The sequence below is a fragment of the Mobula hypostoma genome, chromosome 3, assembly GCF_963921235.1.
Source record: "Mobula hypostoma chromosome 3, sMobHyp1.1, whole genome shotgun sequence".
NCBI classification, from domain to species: Eukaryota; Metazoa; Chordata; class Chondrichthyes; order Myliobatiformes; family Myliobatidae; genus Mobula; species Mobula hypostoma.
In genome coordinates this window covers 37124885-37148500 of record NC_086099.1, presented here as the reverse complement: position 1 = coordinate 37148500, position 23616 = coordinate 37124885, and the positions used below count along the sequence as shown (strand labels likewise).

At 42.7% G+C, this 23616-nt stretch overlaps 1 pseudogene; it reads right to left on the bottom strand.

Moving 5' to 3' along the window:
* Positions 1-23000, bottom strand: part of LOC134343335 (uncharacterized) — a 64648-nt pseudogene extending 41648 nt beyond the window's left edge.
* Between the last annotated feature and the right edge of the window lie 616 nt (positions 23001-23616).

The window sequence follows — 23616 nt, the reverse complement described above, 5'->3', positions numbered from 1 at the left end:
AGAATCAATCAAAAATATTAACAAAGGTGCAACTGCTGTTGCTGCAGAAGCTTTACAAATGCTTGAGCACATAAAAGGAGATCATCTTTCCACTTGTAAAACAAAAGACAGTACTACTTTCAATGACAGCTGCTCAATGGACTTTAATCTTGATTGCATCTTCTGAATGAATAATTAAAACTGGGCATTCAAACAAATTTGAACTTTAGATTCAAATAATCGTAAAACTCTGAAATCAGATCCAATTAGGATAACTTGAACTGCATCATCAGAGAATCAAATGCATTTTCTGGTGTCACTCAATGCCATCTCTCTACCTCTTCCCTTGATCTCCATGTGTTGTATCCTGGCATTCAGCTACCCTGGTATCAAATTCTGGCTGGATAAAAACTTGCCCCAGTTGGCCATTGAGAAACTGGCTTTTCCGACACTACAATTGCATTCAATAAACCAATTCAATTATTACTCCAGATCATTGCCTCTGGCTGAAACTATCTGTTGATATATTTAATTGTACACTGAAGTTTAAACCTTATATCAGACTTGTCTTCAACATTGTTTTGTTTGCCAAATTAAAAGCCAGTTGTACTGGAGGAAGTGTCTTAGAATGGAAGAAAAATTGGCTGTCCCAAAAAGAACTGAGTTGGAATAAATGGGAGCTTTTAGATAGGTATGTAGATGAAATAAAAATGGAGGGCTTAGCAGGAAGGAAACAATAGATTGATTTTGAAGTAGGTTAAAAGGGTATCACAACATTTGGGCCAATGGTCTGTAATGTGCTATACTGTCCTATGTTCTAGGTTTTCAGACTGGAGGAAGGTAACCTGTATTGTACAGTAGGGAACAGACCGGAACAAGGAAGTGTGTGTGAAGGGTGAGGTTTTCCAATTCAAGGATTATACAAAAATTGGTGCTAGGATGTGTTGTGATAAGAATGCTTTGCAACAGAATACAGATCTATTGAGTGAGTGGGCAAAAGACTTGCAAATGGAGTATAAAGTGGCAAAGTGTGAGACCATGCACTTTGGTAAGGGAAATCAAAGGCAGATTATTAACTAAATGGAGAGATTCTGTAAGTGAGTGAAGTACAGAGGTGTTCTAGTGTATGAATCTCAAAACTGGCTTACAGGTCTAACAATAGTTAGTAAGGCAAGTGCCATTTTGGCCCTCATGATAAAAGGATTGCAGTTTAAAAACAGGGAGGAACGTTGCAATTGTAGAGGATGTTAGAGGTCCCCTTATTTACCTAAAAAAATAATATGGTAACAACAGAAGCATTATAAAGAAGATTCACCAGGCTAATGCCTGGGATGAGAGGGTTGTCCTACCAAGGGGAAATAAATAGTTTGGGCCTCTACTGCTTAGTGTTTAGAAGAATGAATGTCACCTTATTCAAACATACTATATATAATCCTGATTGGGCTTGATGCTGCAATGTTTTCAGTAGAGAGAGTCTCAAGCAAGGAGTCACAACTACAGGGGGCCGGTCACTTAAAGATGAGGTTTCGAGAAATTTCTTTTTGCAAGAGGTGGTGAATCGCTGGAATTCTCGGGTGATGGAAGCGATAATTAGAAATATTTACAGCAGAAATGGGTAAATATTTGAAAGGCTGAGGAATAAGGTGGCACAGAGAAATGGCGCAGTAGTGCTATGATCACACTAAATAGTGCGACAGGTGTGAAGGGCCTAATTACCTACCCTAGCTCCTATTTGCTTATGTTCTTGTATTCTTCCGGTGTGTATGATTGGTACCTCAACCCTGAATGGATGAGTAAACTGATGGAAAGAAATTCAGAACTGATAGACAGAGAGAGAGAGAAAATGAGAGAAAAAGAAAGACGAGATATAATCAAGACCATGTGGAAAAATTATTTCATCATGAAAAGAACAATACTAAGGACCATCAATACAGTAAAATCACTAATAAATCAGAATAATTCAGGAGATTTTATTTTTGCCTGAAGTGTACCACAAGCAGTAATTGAGGTGAATAGCATGGAATAATTAAGATGAAACTAGATCACCATGTGAGAGAACAGGGAACAAAGGGTTATGCTTCATGGTGATTTAGATCAGGGGATCTTAGCCTAGACTCCAGGGGGTCAGTGAATTTTGATGGGAAAAAATTACATCTTTATCTTCCCTAACCTCCAATTGAAATATAGCATTTCCTCTAATTATGAATAAATAATTTGATAACTGTACTTCAATATAATTGGTTTATTTTGTAATCCAATGTATTTTATTTTATATATTTAAGTACATCATTCTGAGAAGGGGTCCACAGCATAAAATGGTTACGAACCCCTGATTTAGATTGTGTTTAGTTGGGATAGGCGGAAACGCTAGGATCAGTTGGATCAAAGGAATTTCAGTTATTTTTCCTTGGGGGAAGAAGCTGAAGTAAATTTGATAGTGGTGCTCACAATTATGACTAGTTTTGATAGATAAGGCAAAATGAGAAAGTTCAGGAACGAGCTGACACAACTTCAAGATAATTGTCAAAAGTATCAGCGAAAGTATTACTTGACAAATGTCGTTGTTGTTTAGTACACACTCATTGAAACAATGGTAGAAACAGGTCAACAGTACCAATCAGCAAAGAAGCCAATGACTACGTGAGGGATTTATTCAAAGGTCATTGGAAGGGAGTAAGGGAATGGGATTAACTGGACGACTTGATGGAAGGAGTGGCACAGGTAGAATGAGCCAGAGGGCCTCCTTCCATCAATAGTCTATCTCCATGATCAGCGTTCTGCATAGCTCTTTGCAAAACAGCTTCATTTCCCCCAGAAAATGCACTGAACCATACACTATATCAAAACATGTTAAGTTGCTGTTCAAATTCAGTTTCTGAGTTCCTTATCTTCCCTTCATGTGTACTATCATGGGGAGCATGAGCGAAAGGCAGCAGTTGGGGAAGAGTCCAAGTGCAGTAGTCAAACTCTAAGGACTGTAACGAGGTTGAACGCAAGATTGTTAGCAAGTGTGATAGAAAGAAAAGTCATGTGGTTCAACTTGGTTAATTCTGGCAAGTGAATCAGCTGTTGTCTGTTAATAGTGAGATCAGGACTGAATATGGGGTAATATTCAAGGCTGATAATGTCATTTATTATAGGGACAAATGCAAGAATGAATGTTGCACTGCAGTTTTGCTGAGGATTGTGATGAGTGATTCAAGCAACAGGAAGAACACTGACAGTATAAATAAATGCTTAGTTTATTCATACCCTAATTCTTTTATAAGTCATGTTTTAATGAGGAAATTATTGAATGATATGATTTAGCGAAAATGTTATCTTCTTAGTCATTGAAAACTGCTAAACGTGTAAAGCAACTAAGCCTAATGACATATTTAAGAAACAAATGAAATCAAAGATTAAAAGCATTATCTTAAACATGATTGCAACCCTAAATGTGATAAGGCACCGAGCACATCAAATTCTGAGGAACACATTCCGATAAACTGAATAAAATATCTCCTTGCCGGGGAATCTCTTCATACAACAATATACCAGGCTTTTAGTCTCTGTCTTTCTTCGACCTTGCACTATTGTAAGTGCAACCAATCATATTTTGTGGCAGAATGCCACTGGTTTCTGCTGCTGCTAATGCATTACTTGGCAAATTCATGTTGACCTCAACCTCCAGATAGGTCAAATATTTGATCTTTATTTTTATTTTGTTTTAATGGATGTGTAATTGTGTTACAAAATAAGAAACTGCTTGCTGTGTGTTTTTGGGGGGAGAAGGCTATTTATTGTTGATTTCTTGAGCTGCCAATGTCACATATAGACACATAAATCAACATAGAAAAGACTACTTTTCTGAAATATGAGTCTATTAACTGCAGAGAAATTACGCAAGTGCTGGTAAATGACAAACCGGATAAAGGTGGGTCAATGCTCCATCTGAACGCAAATAAAAAGGCCAGTTCACCAGACACTGTCTGAAAATGTTGTCCTTAGAATTTTTTGTTTGATGAGTTTAAAATAAAAGTGGGTTGGAAACATACTGTAGTAGTCTAGAAATGATTCCTGTGGTTGAGTGACATCTATTCAGGACATAGCAGACTGAGCCTCTGTTCTCTGGATTATTAAGAATGAGCAGTTATCTCATTGAAATTTATAAGATTCTTGGAATGTTAGACAGCTGATAGTGAAAGTGTTGAGTGAGTCTACCAGATTGTTAGAAAGTAAACTGTGATTCTACAGTCAAGAAAGCAAACTTCAGGGTCTATATCACTCTCATAGAGTTGTGTAACACAGAAAGAGGCCCCTTGGTATCTCATGTCCATGTGTTGTGCGACACAAAAAGAGGACCCTCGGTCTGTCACGTTCATACCCACCTTCTACCTAACTACATAAATCTGTTACTCTCGTTTCATATTGCCTGGTCCACATCCAATAATTCTGTTCTTCCTGTTTCCGATTTCTGATGTTTATCCCCTTTCCTACTTACCCTACACAGTCTGTGTAGTAACTTCTACTTTGAAAAAGGCACACTCGACAACTTCATGCCAAAGAAACAACTTTATGTCGAGCTTCAAAACCGTTATGTAAATACAGAGGCTTTCACAACCGGTATGGCATGGCAGACACACTGTAACAAAACCCACCAGAAGTAAAAAGAATGGAAGTAAAACCCCCCATTATCCTAATTAGTATTAACTTACTTTTAATAATGCTCACATTACAACACCCTTTCAAATCCAATATCCCCAAATGTAAAAAACTAGGAAATGAAAACAGTGGTGTTATTGACTTGCGAACCCCTGAAAACTTATACTCATATCTCAGCAAAAGTTTATCAATACAAAACATCTCGAAAACATAACAGATTCAACATTCAATCTAACAACAACAAAAAAGAACTGTCCCGTCAAAGATTCAGTCTGTCAGGAGGTTTACAAGTGCGCTGTGATCTGCGCACTACCCCCTGGTGACCCAGCAGGCACCACTGGTGATGGTGTTTTTGGTGGGTCTGGTGTTAGGGGCATGAGAGGGGTCTGTGTGTCTGCGTGAGAATGTCCATCCTCTTCAGGGGACCCCGACCCCTCTGCCAGCATCTCGCCCTCTGGCAAAGTCACTGGTGGACATGCTCCCACCATAGCCTGTCTCACTTTAGCCTTCACGTCCGGGCGCAGCAGGTCCAATCTTGACGTGGGCCTACGCCCCATCTGCATCTCTGCTGGAGTGCTAAAGTGGTAGTCGTAATCTGTGGTGTAAGGCAGTATTTAAACAGGAAACGTGAAAGCCAAAAGCTAAGAGAGTCCCTTGTCATCCGCTTCAGGCCTTCCTTCACTGTCTCAACAGACCGCTCAGCCAAACCATTTGAGGCTGGGTGGAAAGGGGCCGTCCGAATGTGATGAATGCCATTCTGCTGCATGAACTCACTGAACAGTTCACTAGTGAACGTCGGGCCATTATCAGTGACCAGAGTGTTAGGCAGCCCGTGGACTGCAAACACTTGTCTGAGTTTGTCTATGGTTGAGGGGGCTGTGATGTTGCTCATGCCGTGAGCTTCGATCCATTTAGAATGCGCATCTACCATCACAAGAAACATCTGCCCCATAAAAGGGCCAGCAAAGTCCAAATGTAGCCTAGACCAGGGGTGGTCTGGCCACTCCCATGGATGCAAAGGAGCTGGTGGTGGCATATTCTGATTAGTCTGACATTGCGTGCATGATTTTACCTTGTTCTCCAGATCCTGATCCATTCTTGGCCACCAAACGTAGGATCCTGCAAGGCTTTTAATTTGAGACGCTCCTGGGTGAGCCTCATGAACTTCCTCCACAATCTGTGAATGGCCAGGGGGAGGCACAATGACCCTCGCCCCCCAGAAAATGCAGCCATCCTGCAGACTGAGTTCTGTCTTGCGTTTGGCATAAGGCCTCAGTACCTCTCCTTCCATAACTCTGGGCCAACCTTGTAAAAGAAAAGTCTTGACTTGGGACAGGACTGGGTCCCTCTCTGTCCACTGCCTGATCTGGGTCGCCTTTACAGGTGTCTCTGACAACCTCTCCAATGAAAACACAGTCTCTGGAGGCACATATGTAGTAACAGGTGTCTCAGTTAAAGGTAGTCAACTCAGTGCATCGGCGTTTGCATTATCCCCACCCCCTCTGTACACTATAGTGTACCGGTAGGCTGACAATGTAAGAACCCAACACTGTATCCTGGCTGAGGACAGCTGTGCGATGCACCTAGTCTCACTGAACAGGCTCATCAGTGGTTTATGGTCCGTATAAATTGTAAATACACGTCCATAAAGGTACTGATGAAAGCGTTTGACCGCAAAAACAATGGCCAGACCTTCTTTGTCTAGCTGTGAATATCCCTTCTCAGCAGCTGTCAGGGTATGTGAAGCAAAGCCAATATGCTTCTCTGAATGGTCCTCCATTACATGTGAGAGAACTGCCCTGTCTCCATAGGGCGAGGCATCGCATGCCAGGGTGATCTCCTTGTCTGGGTCATAGTGAACAAGCAGCTTCACTGAGTGGAGGAGTTCTTTCACTTCCTTGAAAACTTTCTCCTGCTCTTCACCCCACTGCCACTCAGCGTCAAGGTGAAGCAGCTTAGACAGTGGGATCAAAACCCTTGCGAGGTCAGGAAGAAACTTGCCATAATAATTCACCATGCCCAAAAATGATCTGAGTTCTGTGACGGTCTTAGGGCTTGGGTCTTCCTTAATAGCTCTCACTTTGTCTTCCACAGGGCAAAACCCCTCAGCTGTGATCTTGTTTCCGAGGTAAGTCACACTCAATGCCAGGAACACACATTTTCCATGCTTCAACCACAACCCTGCATTTGAGAGCCTCTTCAGCACCCGTTCTAAGTTAGCCAGATGCTCCAGCTCCGTAGCCCCCTTGATCAAAATATCATCAAGATACACTGCTACGTGTGGAATCCCCTGCAGCAAGGTGTCCATTGTCCTTTGGAAAATGGCAGGGCTGGATGCCTCTCCAAACACCAGGCAATTGTACTTGAATAATCCCTTGTGCGTATTAATTGTGACATACTCCTTTGAATCCTCGTCAAGCAGCAGCTGTTGGTAGGTATGACTCGTGTCCAGCTTTGTGAACAGCTTACCCCCTGACAGGGTCACAAACAGGTCATCCACCCGTGGCAATGGGTACTCCTCCAGCCTAGAGACCTGATTCACTGTAAGATTATAATCCCCACATATCCTCACCGTTTTGTCTGCCTTCAAAACCGGAACAATGGGAGCTGCCCACCTTGAAAACTGGACAGGCTCAATGATGCCCAGCCTCTGTAAACATTCCAGCTCCTCCTTGCCTTTGCCTTTCATGGCATGGGGCACCGACCTGGCTTAAAATAACCTGGTGTAGCCTCAGGGTCAACATGGGGTTTCACTGTCACACCCTTCAGTGTTCCTAGCTCGTCCTGAAAAACGTCACTGTACCGCTGCAGAATGTTCTCCGTCGTGTGTGCATACTTAATTTCATGTCAGTTTAGCTGGATTTTGCGAAGCCAATTGCGACTCAAAAGACTGGGCCCCCTGCCCTTAGCTATCACTAGCCTGGCTTCAACTTTCTGACCCCCGGCTGAAATGTCCACATATAACACCCCTAAATGAGGTATGGGCTGCCCCGTATAGGTCCTAAGTTTGAGCTTTGACGGGCTAATGGGTGGCAGGTTGGACCCTCGTGTTCTCCTGTAGGTCTCCTCACTAATGACCGATGCAGTAGCCCCTGAATCAATCTCAAACTTAATGTCCTTTCCCCTGACAATGACTGTGGCATAATACGGTTCAGGTGGTTCCTCATCTGTTTCCACTGCAAACATGTTGTAGGCACACGTGGCCTCTTCATCTGCATCTTCTAGATGGTGTGTGGCTGCCCGAGCCTGTTGAGCTCTCCCCCGCCCAGGCTTAATCTTACCCTTCGAACTTCTGCACTTTTTAACTTAATGTCCCTTTTTGCTACAAGTATGGCAGACAGTGTCTTTGAATTTGCAATCCTTTGCATAGTGCGTCCCTCCACATCGGAAACATTCTACCCACTTTGTCTGTTTACTGATCTCCCTCCTGACTTGGTGCACTGCTGCTGACTGCGACCCCCCCATGTCCTTTCTGGATATCCTTGACATTATTAGCAGCCATCTCCATGCTTTGGGCAATCTCTAAGGCTTTCTTGAAAGTCAGTGGTGGGGTTTCCCCTAACAGGCGGCGTTGTATGTCATCATTATTAATGCTGCAGACTAATCTATCACGGAGCATGTCATCCAACACCGCTCCGAAATCACAATGCTCCGACAGCTGCCGAAGCTCGGCCACAAAATTGGCCACAGACTGACCTGGCTTCCTGAAATGGCTGTGAAACTTACACTGTTGGACTATCACAGAAGGTTTCGGATTGTAGTGGTTCCCCTCGAGCTTGACCAGTTCCTCTTATAGAATGTCCCCCGGTTTCTGCGGTGTGGCTAAATTTCTTATTAGCTTGTAAGTCTTCGCCCCACACACACTCAGGAGAATAGAGCGCTTCTTAGCCTCGTCCGTAATTCCATTAGCACAGAAAAAGTGTCCCAACCTTTCTTCATACTCCGGCCAGTCCTCCATCACGTCCACAAAATCAACAATAGTTCCAAACGTAGCCATCTGAACGTGAGGCCTCTTACCGGTGCTGCTGCTCCCGTTCGAAACGTGCCGACACGTCCACAAAACCAGTTCACCTCGTCGCCAAAAATATGTAGTAACTTCTACTTTGAAAAAGGCACACTTGACAATTTCATGCCAAAGAAACAACTTTATGTCGAACTTCAAAACCGTTATATATATGCAGAGGCCTTCACAATCCGTACGGCATGGCAGGCACACTATAACAAAGCCCACCGGAAGTAAAAAGAACGGAAGTAAAACCCCCCCATTATCCTAATTAGTATTAACTTACTTTTAATAATGCTCACATTACAACAGTCTGCAAAAGCATCATCTTTCAGGTCTGTTTGACATATACCCTACTCTATATCTTTCTAGTCCACTTCAGTGGTACCACGTCCTATCCCATTCAGATTCACTTGAGCTCCTTCCTGATCTGCCTAAGCTCCACCCTACCCTATACCTTTCAGATCCACGCAGTCCGCTCAGGCTTCTCGCTTCCACCTGAGCAATATCCTGCCCTATTCCTTTGCAGTTTACCTGAGCCTCGCCCCAATCCTTCAGTCTTCTTGACCTCCATTTGGCCTTCTCTGTTTCTGGTCTGTTTCAATGCTATCCTATTTTACCCCCTTCAGGTCTGCTTGAGCCCCACTCTGCCGAGTCCATACTTACTCTGCCAAATCTGCTTGGAAACTACGCTGCCCGCCATCTCTGTATCTATTGTGGGTTACACTCGCTTCGCTTTGCATCCTCAGCCCGTCCATATTTCACCCAGCCTGATCGCTCAGCTTAACACCATGTACCTCCTCAGACTTCCTGGTCCACCTGCATAACAGCTTATTCTCCCTCGCTCACCCTCTTCGCTCTGTCCAGTGCATTTGTGATTCTGCCTACCTGGTTTGTCCAAACCTGCTTTCTCTCTTTTAGGTCTGCATAAGCTCCAGCCTGTTTATTCCTTTACTGGTCCGTTTAAACCACATCCTGCCATCTCCCTTTCAGATCCGCTAGAGCTCCACTCCGCCGGGTTTGGACCCAACTTACCAGATCCAGTGGGAATCAGCCTGTGGCTTCTGTGCATGTCCCTGTCGCTCAAAAATTCTGCATCAAACTTTGTTCTTTCTGCCTCCTGCACCTGTTCATGCTTCACCCAACCTGTTGTGCAGGCTTGTCGCTCCACACCTCTTCTGACTGCTCGATCCACTCCCACACATCCTACTCTTCCGGCATCACCCTGAAGCCACTAAATGTAGTTCTTGGTACAGGGACTCTTCGCTGCGTCCAGTTTGCTTGCAAATCATCCTGCACAATCTGTGCTGCCGTCTCCCTTTCTGTGTGAGGTCCACCCTGCTGTCTCCCTTTTTGGTGCACAAACTTCCACCTGATCTTATTTCAGAAAAAAAAAATGTTAGACCTATCATAGCAGCTCCCGATAGTTTTGTCAGCTGCCTAATTGGTGATATCCTGTGGAAGAAATATCACTGGCTATTTCTAGATCCACAGAATTTGAATGAAGTTTAGATGCAACATGAAACAAGGCCCTGAGAAGTGCATCTAAAAATTACTAAGACAGATGTTCATTGACACCACTTTGCAGTAGGTAAAATTTATATTGGAAAGGAGTATAATGGGTTGAAAGATAGTCCACAGAATAGGAGGATATATAGAAATGACATGTGAGATTTCTGTATTTTTCACATGGGCTGTTGGTTTTATGGAGCTAGCTGTTGGAGGAAAAGCAACAGACAGGTACAATTGCAAAATTTAAAACACAGTGGGACAGGTACTTAGATAGGAAAGTAGAGGGATACAGGCTTCATGCAGGCAAAAGTGATAGCCTTCATGATGAGCATGGGGAGAAGGGTCTGTTGTTGTGCTGTATGACTCTGTGACAGAGTCTCACTCAGAAATGAAGCAGGAGAAACTATCACACTTACATTAAACCACGGCATATAACATCACACTACAGGCCCTCTGACCCACAATGTTGTGCCAACCTTTTGACCTACTCCAAGGTTAATCTAACCCTTCCCTTCTGCATTACTCTCTATTTTTCTATCATCACAGTGCCTTTCCAAGAATCTCTTAAATGTCGCTAATGCATCTGCTTTTACCATTACCCCGGCAAGCCATTCCACACACCCACCATTCTCGTCATCAAAAGCTTACCTTTGTCATCCCCGCTGTACTTGCCTCCTATCACCTTAAAATTATGTCCTCTTGTATCAGCCATTTCTGCCTGGGAAAATGTCTCTGGGTGTCTACTCAATTGAAGATTTTTATCATCTTATAAACCTCGATAAAGTCACTTCCCATCTTCCTTCGCCCAAAAAAGAAAAGCCCTCGGTCACTCAAACATTTCTCATAAGATTTGCTCTCTAATCCAGGCAGCATTCTGGTAAATTTCCTCTGCATTCTCTCTAAAAGGTTTCAATTGCATCCTTACTCATTCTTTTAAACTGCAGCAAGTACAGGTTCAGAGCCATCAAACACTCCTCATACATTAACCCTCTAATTCCCAGGGTCATCCTTGTGAATCTCTTCTGGACCTTCTCCAATGCCAGCTCATCTTTTCTTAGAAAATGGACTCAAAACTGCTGACAGTACTCCAAGTGCAGTCTGATCAATACTTCATATGACATCTTAGCTTCTATTTTCTAATCCTCTTGAAATGAATGCAAACATTGTACTTGCTTGCCTTATCACAGACTAAACTTCAGGGAACTGGGCACAAGGACTCCAAAGTCCCCCTGCACCTCAGTTTTCTGAATTTTATCTGGTTTAGAAAATAGTCTATGCCTTTATTCCTTCTACCAAAGTGCATGGTTGTACATTTCCTTACGCTATATTGCAACTGCCATTTCTTTGCCCATTCTCCTCAGTCTTTCTGCAGACTCCCTGTTTCCTCAGCACTATCTGCTGCCCCACCTATCTTCGTATCATCCACAATCTTGGCCAGAAAGCCAACAATCCCATTATCTAAATCATTGACATATAACATGAAATGAAGTGATCATCTTTTGTTTTGTAACTCCAGAAACTGATTGAAAGAAAAACACAGGAAGCCACAATACTGGTCTACTGCGTTTTTCTTTTCTTATTTTTCAGTAAGGCATTTACATATGACATGGTAGCATAATAATGTGTATAAAACTACCATATCGATATCTATAGCGTAGTAAATTTAAAATTGTCCCATTCAGGCCTAAAGGTTTATTCGCTGTGGAGGATTTCATACTCTTGTGGGATAACATCTTTCCTGATGGAGAGGGAATGTCACTCTGCTTGGCAGGTGAGACTTGTGGCTGTGAAACAATATCAGCACTGTGGCCTCCTCCCTGGTGCTTGTAGGATTTGACCCTGCGGTTGCAGGAAGTGGTACCGACATCTCTGTACACCTTTCTTCTCTAACAATTAACACTGTGCTCTTCAACTGATCAGTATGTTGTCTCCAGATGACATCAGACACAATCTCCACTGTGTAGGAGAGTGAGGAGAGTGGTCCAGTTCTGTTCTTAATCCTTTCAAGTACCCACTTTTTTATCACATCTATAATCCTTCGCCAGGACAGGTTGTCCATGAATGAAATATTGAATGTTCTTGTCTGAGGAGCACTCAATTGGCTCAGCTGTTTGTCCTGCATAATCTTTCTGGGAATGGGTTTGAGGAGATCCAAGTGTGAATGCAAGGGATAAACCATGAACAGCATAGCTGGCAAGTTATTGTTTGTGGAGTGTGCTGCATTGAGATATGTAAAGAGGAAATTGATGACTTCTGATTTAGTGTAGTGTGTTCTACTGACGTTGCTCACAGTGCATTCTTTAGATTCCGGACAAACCATTTTCACTAAACCGCCTGTAGCAGGATAGTACAGTGCTGATGTAATATGTCTTATTCCATTCATTTGGAAAATGATTGAAGCTGTTCCACAATAAACTGTGGACCATTGTCACTAACTAAGTGTACTGGAACACCAGTCATTGAGAAGAAACTTCTCAACACATCACCAGTGTGTGAGGTTGTAGTAGAGGCTATTGGGAACACGTGTGGCCACTTAGTAGCTGCATCCACTGCTACCAAGAAATTTGTGCTCATGAACAGTCTGGCAAAATCCACGTGAATCCTCTGTCAGGGCATTTCAGAGCATTGGATGATACAACAACTCTCAATCCCACCTAAGGCAACCCCCATGAAGCGCAAGTTCATCCCAGCGCAAGTAAGAATCGGGGAACTGCAACTTCTGCTTCATGTTCCAGCCATTTTGGGTTGTTACTTAGACCTGAGACAGTGTGGGGTCATTTCTGCTTTCCCTTTGGATCAGTTTTGGATCAGTACCCTTTGGTGAGTAGCCAGGGCATCAAAGATTATGGTGAGAAGGCGGGGGAGTGGGACTAAATGGGAGAATGGATCAGCTCATGATAAAATGGCGGAGCAGACTCGATGGGCCGAATAGCCGACTTCTGCTCCTTTGTCTTATGGTTTTATGGTCTTATGATGTCTGCTCTAACAGGGAGACTTTCAATTTGCATTAGGGAAAATACATCAAATGTAATGTCCGCTTTTGTAATTTTTTCAGATATTTCCTTTTCCAAGGGTAAATGGAACAAACCATTATCATTTCCATGATTAGTTGTCTTCTTGACTATGACCTAGTAATTGTGTCCTCCAAGAAACAGAGCCCATCTCTGCATTTGTGCTGCTGTTAACGGAACACCCTTCTGTGGATTGAAAATGAACACTAGTAATTGTGATCAGTAATGAAGGAAAACCTCTCCCATACATATACGGTTAGAACATTTTTACACCCCAACCCAGACTCAACTCAGCTCTATCAATCTGTGCTTACTGTTTCTCTGCAATGATAAGAGAATGTAATGCAAAGGACAAGGGATGTTCACTTCCATTGCTCATAACTACGACTATACCATCAGGCAAGGCATCACAACCAGAATTAGCTGGATGATGTGGATCATAATGGCGTCTTGATGTAAACAACAGGAATTCTGCAGATGCTGGAAATTCAAGCAACATACATCAAAGTTGCTGGTGAACGCAGCAGGCCAAGCAGCATCTATAGGAAGAGGCGCAGTCGATATTTCAGGCCGAGACCCTTCGTCAGGACTAACTGAAGGAAGAGTGAGTAAGGGATTTGAAAGTTGGAGGGGGAGTGGGAGATCCAAAATGATAGGAGAAGACAGGAGGGGGAGGGATAGAGCCGAGAGCTGGACAGGTGATAGGCAAAAGGGGATACGAGAGGATCATGGGACAGGAGGTCCGGGAAGAAAGACAAGGGGGGGGGTTGACCCAGAGGATGGGCAAGAGGTATATTCAGAGGGACAGAGGAAGAAAAAGGAGAGTGAGAGAAAGAATGTGTGCATAAAAATGAGTAACAGATGGGGTACGAGGGGGAGGTGGGGCCTAGCGGAAGTTAGAGAAGTCGATGTTCATGCCATCAGGTTGGAGGCTACCCAGACGGAATATAAGGTGTTGTTCCTCCAACCTGAGTGTGGCTTCATCTTTACAGTAGAGGAGGCCGTGGATAGACATGTCAGAATGGGAATGGGATGTGGAATTAAAATGTGTGGCCACTGGGAGATCCTGCTTTCTCTGGCGGACAGAGCGTAGATGTTCAGCAAAGCGGTCTCCCAGTCTGCGTCGGGTCTCACCAATATATAAAAGGCCACATCGGGAGCACCGGACGCAGTATATCACCCCAGTCGACTCACAGGTGAAGTGATGCCTCACCTGGAAGGACTGTTTGGGGCCCTGAATGGTGGTAAGGGAGGAAGTGTAAGGGCATGTGTAGCACTTGTTCCGCTTACACGGATAAGTGCCAGGAGGGAGATCAGTGGGGAGGGATGGGGGGTACGAATGGACAAGGGAGTTGTGTAGGGAGCGATCCCTGCGGAATGCAGGGGGGGGGGGAGGGAAAGATGTGCTTAGTGGTGGGATCCCGTTGGAGGTGGCGGAAGTTACAGAGAATAATATGTTGGACCCGGAGGCTAGTGGGGTGGTAGGTGAGGACCAGGGGAACCCTATTCCTAGTGGGGTGGTGGGAGGATGGAGTGAGAGCAGATGTACGTGAAATGGGGGAGATGCGTTTAAGAGCAGAGTTGATAGTGGAGGAAGGGAAGCCCCTTTCTTTAAAAAATGAAGACAATTCCCTCGTCCTAGAATGAAAAGCCTCATCCTGAGAGCAGATGCGGCGGAGACGGAGGAATTGACTCAACCAATCACAGCTCTATAACAATGGCCCATTTGTTTTTTATCACATACAAGCCCAATGTGGCTTGTTGATTGTTGCACTTCACTGTTACAAATATCATTCGACAGGAGCTATCCTTTCTCCAGTATGTTCTTAGTTGGCTATCTGCAGGCTTCAGTTCAATATTCTTGAAATGCTGTTCAAACTCATTTTATGGAATGGCTGAAACAGCTGAGCCAGTGCCCATTTCCATTTTAATTAATTTGTTATTCACTTCTGTTGTAAGCCATATTGCTTGTCTATTGTAAATTTCAAGACTAACCAGTTTTGTATCACTCTCATCGCCATGAGATTCTTCATCAACAGCATGCAGATTATAGTGCTCTTTTTGAAACTGCAACTTGACTTTATATCTTCTCTTCCCTTTGCAGTCCATTTATTTTTGTCTGCCCAGCAAGTTCTTTGTTTGGTTCCTACTTTGTTGCATTTTCTGCAAGTTTCCTCTTTAAAACTGTATTGGTCTAGTGTATATGAGCTCCTGCAATAACAGTAACACAATTTGTTCAGCCAGGCCAGTTTCTGTTTGGACATTGCAATTTTGTTCAAACTCTCTTTCATTCCTGTCTGCAACACAATTGTATCCTTATATGCTGTTTCCATTAATACAGTGATTTCTTCTGCTCTTTTAAATGTCAGATCTGCTTCAGTTAGTGACCATATTCTCATGCTTTCTTGTAAGATTGTCTGCTGTCTGTCTAGGTACCATTTCCAGTGCGGACTTTGGTGACCATGGTTTTCCATATAGATCTATCCTTCGTTTTTTGGATGACTTCCATTTCCTCAATGTGTAGCCACCTGGCTATGCTTTTGATGTACATAAGCCGAGGTCTTCCTCTAGGTTTACTCCCCTCAATCTTTCCAGAGAGTATGAGTTTTTCGAGTTCATCTTTCCACATGATGTGTCCTAGGAATCTGAGTTGTCTTTCTCTTATTGTTGGTATGAGTGATCGAACTGCTTGGGCTCTTCTGAGAACTTCATTTGATGTGTGTGTGGTCCATGATATTTTTAACATTCTCCTGTAGAGCCATTATTCAGCCGCTTCTAGTCTCTTTTCCATTGCTGGAGAAACGGTCCAGCATTCACTTCCATAAGTCAGGATAGAATAAATGTAGCACTGCAGTATTCTGTTTTTAGTGTACGTGCTCATCTTTCTGTCTGTTAATATGGTCTTCATTTTTTGGAAAGCTTCTTTTGCCATTGCTATTTGTATTTGATATCTGTGTCGCACCTGCTATTACTTGTTATTACGCTGACAAGATATTTGAATTTGTTGACTTGTTTGATGTTTCTATTTCCGATCTTGATCACATATTGTGGGATGTTTGTCTTTCTGGAGATGACCATGCTTTCTGTCTTCTTGGTGTTGACTGAGAGGCTTCTGCGATTACTTTCTGCTGCCACTATAGTGAGTAGTTCTTGAAGTTTTGTTTCTGAGTCAGCTATTAGTACGATATCATCAACATATCTGATGCTATTTATATTATGGCCTCCAATTGTGAATCTTTTGATGTCTTTCGCCAGACTTATTCAACCTGTATAGTGAAAATTCTCAAGATATTTTCACTATACAGGTTGAATAAGTCTGGCGAAAAGACACAACCTTGCCTGACTCCTCTCTTGTAAGATTACACAAACTAAATGGTCTCTCAATGCATTATTTTGCCTTTCACTGAACTGAAAATGCTTGGACAATTTCTTCAATCAATGTAAGCTGAAATGAACTCCACTTCTTTCTGATTCCATTTATGAAACCTAAAATATTCTGCAACCAACAATGGTTTTGGATCTAAATGTTCCTGCATTACGCTTATAATATCAGCAAAGCTGATTTCGGCTGGGTTGGTTGGAACAATTAAACTTTTAAGCAAACCATATGCTTTCCCACCCATTGCAATTGGTTGTTTCATCTGTTTCAAAGTACTGCTCAATTTAGAAGAGGGTAAAGAGGGCTTTTAAAGAATGGATCACTGGACTCTTTTTTAGGGAAGGTGGAACCTGTACAGATAGGATAGTTTTCACCTGAACTGGAGAGGAACTAATATCCTTGCAGGAAAGTTTGCTAGAGCTACACATTGGGGCTTAAATTAAAGTTGCAAGGGGATGGGAAACAGAACAGACAGTTGTGGAGAAAGATGCTGTTAAGCCTACATACATACAAAGTCAGGAATCAAAAGATTGAGTATGGTGGATGCTCTGAGTTGTGTATATTTCAATGCAAGAACTATTGTAGGAAAGATAGATGAGCTTAGAACATGGATCGGAATGTGGAATTATGAGATTGTAGTTATTAGTGAGACTTGGTTACAGAAGGGGCAGGACTAGCAGCTCAATATTCCAGGTCTCTTTTGTTTTAGATGTAATAGAGTGGGAGGGATTAAATGGTGTCATGGTCCGGTCCATGAAGTCTGGATTCCGGTTCACAGTCCGGTCCATTGTTCCTTATTCCAGGTTTTCTGGTTTTCCCTTTTTCTGTTGGGTGCTCTAATTGAGGCAGCTGATTCACATTTTGGGCTGGCTACATAAATAGCTCCTTGGTTCAGCTTCAGTTGCTGGGTTGTTCATGTCAAAGCCTTCTGTCTGAATTCCCTCTCTTGCCTTGCATCTTTGCCTGCACCACTGTCAAGTTCAACTGCTGGAGCCTTGCTGTGTCAGGATAAGAAATTGTCTGTTGTTGTTTGGAACTGTCTCTCTGTATCCATGCCTTTGCTAGGTAGGTCTGGCTGTTTGTTGCTACCTAGTTTTGGGAACTGTTTCTGTGTCCATGTCTTTGCTAGGTAGGTCTTGTTGTTTGCTGCTACCTTGTGTTGGGAACTGTCTCTGTGTCCACACCTTTGCTAGGTAGGTCTGGCTGTTTGTGGCTACCTTGGGTTGGGATCTGCCTCTCTGTGTTCTGTGTATGAGTCCTGGCCCTAGGTCCTGCTCCCTCTGAGAGGTACTGACTCTGTGTAGAGCCCTGGCCCCAAGTCCTGTTCCCAAGGAGGGGTCCTGGGTCTGTGTTCCATGTCTGTGTTCCTGTCCTCAAGTCCATGTCTCTGTGTTCCTGTCCTCTCAAGTCCATGTCTCTGTGTTCCTGTCCTCTCAAGTTCATGTCTCTGCATTCCTGTCTCCCTTGACCAAGGCTCTGTGTTCTTGTCCAAGTAAAGGCTTTGCGTCCTTGTCCTGTGCAGGGGATCCATGTCCAGTCCTGTAGTCATATTATGTTTGTGTCTAGTTTTGGAGTCGGAGTCTGAGCCTGAGTCAAGACCCAGGTTCTATGTCCTTGCCCAGTCTCTGACTCGGAGTCCATACCTAATGCTCGAAGAAACCCAAGCCATATCCAGTCCTGTAGCCGCGTCATGTCTTTGCCTAGTTCTGGGGTCTGAGCCTGAGTCAAGACCCAGGTTCTGGATCCTTGTCCAGTCTCTGGCTTGGAGTCCAAGCCCAGGCTCCTAGTTCCCAGTTCCGATCCTGCTTGCCTAGCCAATGTCCTAGCCCTAGTCTGTGTTCATGTCCCAGCTCAAAGTCTGCATCCATTCACATCCCTAACCCAGTTCTCTCGTCAAGTCCTGTTCCGAGTACCTCAGTGTCGGTCTTGCATTTGGGTCTGCCACCAGTGCCCCTTTATGACAAATGGGATGTGCTGCAATTACTAATCAAGGAAAATGTCACAGTAGTGCTCACATGGAACAGACTGGAGAGCTTTGTCTACTGAAGCTATATGGCTGGAACTGAGGAAGAAGAAAGGGATGACTATGTTAATGGAATTATACTAGTGCCAACCCAATAATCAGCAGGATTTAGAGGAGCAAATCTGCAGAGGGGTTGCAGACAGATACCAGGAGCATAAGGCTGTGATAGCAGGTCATTTTAACTTTCCACATATTGTCTGGGATTCTCATACTGTAAATGTCCTTTTCAAGTTAGATGAGATAGAATCTGTCAAGGATGTTCAGGGAAGTTTTCTCAAACTATATAATTAGTTTGCAATTCTGGATCTCCTATTAGGGAATGAGACAGAGCAGGTGACTGGAGTATGTATAAGTGAACATTTTAGATCCATTATTCAAGATAATTATGGAAAAGGATAACTCTGCTCTTTGGATTGCGATTTTAAATTAGAGAAAGGTCAATTTTGATGATATTAGAAAGGATCTGGCAAATATGGATTGGGACAGGTTGTTTTCTGGGAAAGGTGTGCTTGATAAGTGGATGGCCTTCAGAAGTGAAATTTTGAGAGAACAAGGTTTGTATGTTCCTGTCAGAATAAAAGGTAAGGATAATAGGTTTAGGGAATATTGGTTTTCATTAGATATTAAGGCCCTGGTTAAACGGAAGATGGAGGTGCATAGCAGGTATTGGCAGAAAGGAGCAATTGAAATACTTGAGGGGTACAAGTGTAACTGGGTGGCCATCGGATCTTATTCAGTACTGTTAAAAATGTACTTGGGTATCCATCTGGGTAATGCTAGAATAGTTGTCTGTGCCTTTAAGGGAGATGGTGATGGTTACGCACATGTGGGGTAGTGGGGAGACCATTTTGTTTTCTGCTGAAGATGCTGTTAGGGCGTTAGAATTGGGTTCCTCCCAGAGTGTCCTGGGCATGGTGAGGAAATGTGAGCATTAATTGACAATATCCATGTGAATTCGTTTATTCTTGTTGGCGAATCGAGAATATCAGTAATTTGACATGTTTTGCATGCAGATGCTTTAGATTTTCTGGAGTAAATGACTCAATGCTGGATTGCGTGGCTTGGGCAAAGTTCCTCACCAGCCAAGTAGGTCAGTCCTCCTGTAATTTAACTACCAGGCAATAGCTTATCAAAGTTGTGCCAAAGTGTACCTTTTGCCTAACTTTATTGTATCAGGACTGATTGTGCATGCAACCACAAGGTGAATGTTTAGTCTCTATTTGGAAGTTCAGCACGTGTGTATGTCTTAGATGAGATGTATTTGCTGTTATGTATAAGATGCAGGGTGGGTGGGATTCTAATGTTTGTATTGTGTTCCTTCAGGATTGCCACTACCGTATTAGTTCTGGTATTTTTTTATACTGCATACACAATTCTGTCCATACACGAGGGTGTGGATCGAAAGTTAAACTGAGATTGTACCAGCAAGAACTGGTTGTAAATTCGTTTGTTTTGTTTCACGACCCTCTTCTGGCACTTAAACATCTAAAACAGGTAAAGGAATTAAAACCTGAAAAAGTCTTTGTCCTGAATGTGTACTTTTCCCCAAGCTACATAAGAAATTCAAGAAAATACTTGAAAAGGAAATCAAGAGAGCTGAAAGAAGGCATGAAGTTGCTGTTGCAGTTGAGGTGAAGGAGAATCCCAAGGGCTTCTACAGATACAATAAGAGCAAAAGGATAGCAAGGGATAAAGTTGGTGCTCTTGCAGGTCAGAATGGTCATTTATGCGTTGAGCCAAATGAGATGGGGGAAACTATTAATTGATTTTTTTGCATCTGTTCTTACTTGGGAGATTGACATGGAGTCTACAGAAATGAGGGAAAACAGCAGTGAGGTCAGGAATTGTATGCAGATAACAGATTTGCTGTAAATTAGGGTGGACAAGTCCCCAGGGCCTAACATAGTGATCTCTTGGAGCTTGTAGGAGGCTGGTGCAGAACCTGTGTGACTCTGGCAGAGATATTTAGTGTTCTTGGCCATGGGTGCAGTGCAGGAGGATTGGAGGACAGCTAAGGCTGTTCTGTTATTTAAGAAAGATTCTAAGAGTAAGCTGAGAAATTAGACTGGTGAGCCTGACATCAGTAGAAGGTAATTTATGGGGAAGTATTCCAAGGGACCGGATATATAAGTATTTGGATAGACAGGGACTGATTAAGGATAATCAACATGCTTTTGTAGGTGGCAGGTTCTGTCTGACCCATTTGTAGAGAATCCGAATCAGGTTTATTATCATGTGTCATGAAATTTGTTAATTTGGTAGCAGCTGTTCAATGCAATACATAAAATAGAGAGGGAAAAAAAGTAAAAATAAGTAGATCAATTACAATAAATGTATATTGATAGCTTAAAAATTGTACAAAAACAGAAATAATACACATATTAAAAAGGTGAGGTACTGTTCATCGGTTCAATGTACACTTGGGAATCGGATGGCAGAGGGGAAGAAGCTGTTCCTGAATTGCTGGATGTGTGCCTTCAGGCTTCTGTATCTCCTACCTGATGTTAACAATGAGAAAAGGGCATGCCTGGGTGCTGGGAGTCCTTAATAATGATGCGGCCTTTCTGAGACACCGCTACTTGAAGATGTCCTGGGTAATTTGTAGGCTAGTACGCAAGATGGAGCCAAATAAATTAACAACCCTCTGCAGCCTCTTTTGGTCCTGTGCAGTTGCCCCGCCCTCAAACTAGACAATGATGCAGTCTGTCAGGATACTCTCCACTGTACATCTATAGAAGTTTTTGAGTGTTTTTGTTGACATACCAGAAATCTTCAAACTCCCAATAAATAGTAGTAGTGTTTGTACCTTCTTTATAACTGCATTGATATGTTGGGACCAGGTTAGATCCTCAGATCTTGACACCCAGGAACTTGAAACTGCTGACTCTCTCCACTTTTGATCCCTCTGAGGATTGGTATGTGTTTCTTCATCATCTTACCCTTCCTGAAGTCCACAATCAGCTCTTTCGTCTTACTGACATTGAGTGGCAGTGGAGTTTTTCCATGAAAATTACCAGGAAAGTTGATGAAGGCTAGGCAATGGATGATCTTCTTAGCCAGTGATTCTCAACCGTTTTTGGGCACAGCCCCCTTAGGCGCTCTTCTCTGGTTCCAGAGCCCCCCTTTCAAACAGGGATACAACACAAACAGATAGACAGACAATCATTTATTATTGAACACCAAGAAAACTTGAACATTCAGACATACTGGACAAAACTTGGGAAAAGACTGTATAAAATTAAACATCTATCAGGCCTAATGTGATCCTTGAGCATGGTGCTTTTCTGCAAGTTTTATGATATCGGGCTCCAAATTAGACAATGACAGTCGGAGGTCACCTCTTGTTGCGATATCATTTCTGTTCCTGGATTTTGTTAAGGAAACTACCTTGCAGAATCCACTCTCAACCATATATGTTGAGGGAAAGGCAATAAAAAATCTTTGGGCTTTTTCCCAAAGTGTTGTAAATTTATTTGGCAGATCACTCTTGATCCACAAATCTTTTTGAAACGGACTGAACTGACGACGTGCCATTATATCACTCTGAAGGTGAATCAAAATCTCTTGAATTTCTGCCTCAGCTTGGGTGAGTTGTAATTCAAATCGATTCAAACTCCAATCCAGGATACTGAGGTTTAACAGGTCATTAAATCTTTTTGCATATCCTTGTGTACCTGATTGAGATGTTTCACGTAAATGGTAAGGTCATCGTCCTTCGGTGCCTCTGAGATCGTCTTCAGGTTTGGAAATTGTAAAAATTCCCAACGTCCAATATTGTGGCAATAGACTTTGAGTTTCTTAAGAAAAGAAACAATGGCTTCCTTACAATCTACGAGGTTACTGTTTTTCCCCTGTAAGGTCTTGTTTAACAAATTAAGTTTCTGAAAGATATCTGCCAGATAAAACATGTCAACCTTAGCATCAACAAGCCTTTCTCCATGCTCTTTATCAGACATGAAGGAAACTGTTGTGTCCCAGAGTGTAACAAAACGTTGAAGACAGTTTCCCTTGGAAAGCCACCTCATCTCGGTATGTAGCAGCAGCAGCATCTGGAAGTCTTCATCATTTTCTTCACACAGCTGCCGGAAAAGACAATCCAGAAGGGCATGGGATTTGATGAAGTTTACAGCCTTTATGACAACTGAAAGCGAAAGATTGAGACGTCCTCCTAAGTTTTTAGCTATTAGGTGCTCCCTGTGAATGTCACAATGAATAGTAAAGACAGAAGGTGTAACTTTTTAGATGGGCCATGAATCCTCTGCATCGACCAACCATAGAAGTGGCACCATCAGTTGTACAAACAATTATATTCTCCATTGGAATATTGTTCTCACTTAAGTAACCTTTGACTTCTTCAAAAATAGACAGTCCCTTAGTATCCGTTTTAATCCTCCTGGCAAACATCTCTTCCATCAGTTCATTTCTGTTCCAGAATCTCACATAAGCCATAAGAAGAGCATTGTTATCTTGCAAAGTAGTTTTGTCTAATTGTAAAGAGAATTTCTTGGATTGTAATGAACTGACCAATCCCTCTTCCATGTCCCATGCCACCTCATCGACTCTTCTGACAACAGTAGAATTACTCAAAGGAGTTGTCTGAATTGTTTCTTTGGCACTCAAATTCAGGACATTGGGTATTATTATGGACACTGAAGGCAGGATAAGCAACTCACCAATGTTGTGAGCATTTCCAGTTTTAGCAATTAGTTTTCTAATTTTGTATGATGCAACAAGACCGTTCTAATTTCTGTGATGTTTGATTAAGCATTTGTTTCGGCATTGGCCTTCTCTCAAAATTATCTTGAAGGATTTTGAAGAAATCTAAGTGTTTATCCTTCTCTGGATGCCAGGGATCCAAATGTTTTTTAAATTTGCTTGGCTTCATTGCTTTGACAATGTAGTCATGCAGTTCAAACGCATAGGCAAAGATGGGTTTTGCAGAGATGCGATGAAACTATATGATAAGTATTCCACTGAATACTGACGACACTTTTTTTGGCAAGGAACTCATGGGTAGAATTATTTCTGAAAATAATAAGCAGACAAAATACAGATACATTACTGA